Raw genomic sequence first — 296 nt, 5'->3', positions numbered from 1 at the left:
CCCACCCAAAAGCACAATCCCCAGCTACAGCTCCCTTCACCCTCCCAGCAACTGTACCCATTCAGCCTCCCCATCTGGAAGTCAGAGACCCCATTCTCTCCCTCACATTAAAGGCCCAGTCAGCTTTTCCAAACACAGTGCAACTTTGATTATCCAAACATCATAGGAAGCACAAATAAATTGTGATGGTAGAGGCTTCCAAGGAGTCTCATTGTAATGAAGAGACCTGGGAGGTCATGCTCTTGTTATAGGCAGTGTGGGAAGGAATTGGATAGCAGGGTTTCAGATAATCGAGG

General features: G+C 48.0%; 1 protein-coding gene across 5 annotated transcripts in view; it reads right to left on the bottom strand.

Moving 5' to 3' along the window:
* Positions 1–296, bottom strand: part of IQSEC3 (IQ motif and Sec7 domain 3) — a 119093-nt gene that overhangs the window by 692 nt on the left and 118105 nt on the right. The window lies entirely within an intron of this gene.

The sequence above is a fragment of the Gavialis gangeticus genome, unplaced genomic scaffold (assembly GCF_001723915.1).
Source record: "Gavialis gangeticus isolate Ggan-Ray unplaced genomic scaffold, GavGan_comp1, whole genome shotgun sequence".
NCBI classification, from domain to species: Eukaryota; Metazoa; Chordata; order Crocodylia; family Gavialidae; genus Gavialis; species Gavialis gangeticus.
Note: the sequence above shows the minus strand (reverse complement) of the source record. Positions and strands in the feature narration are given on the sequence as shown.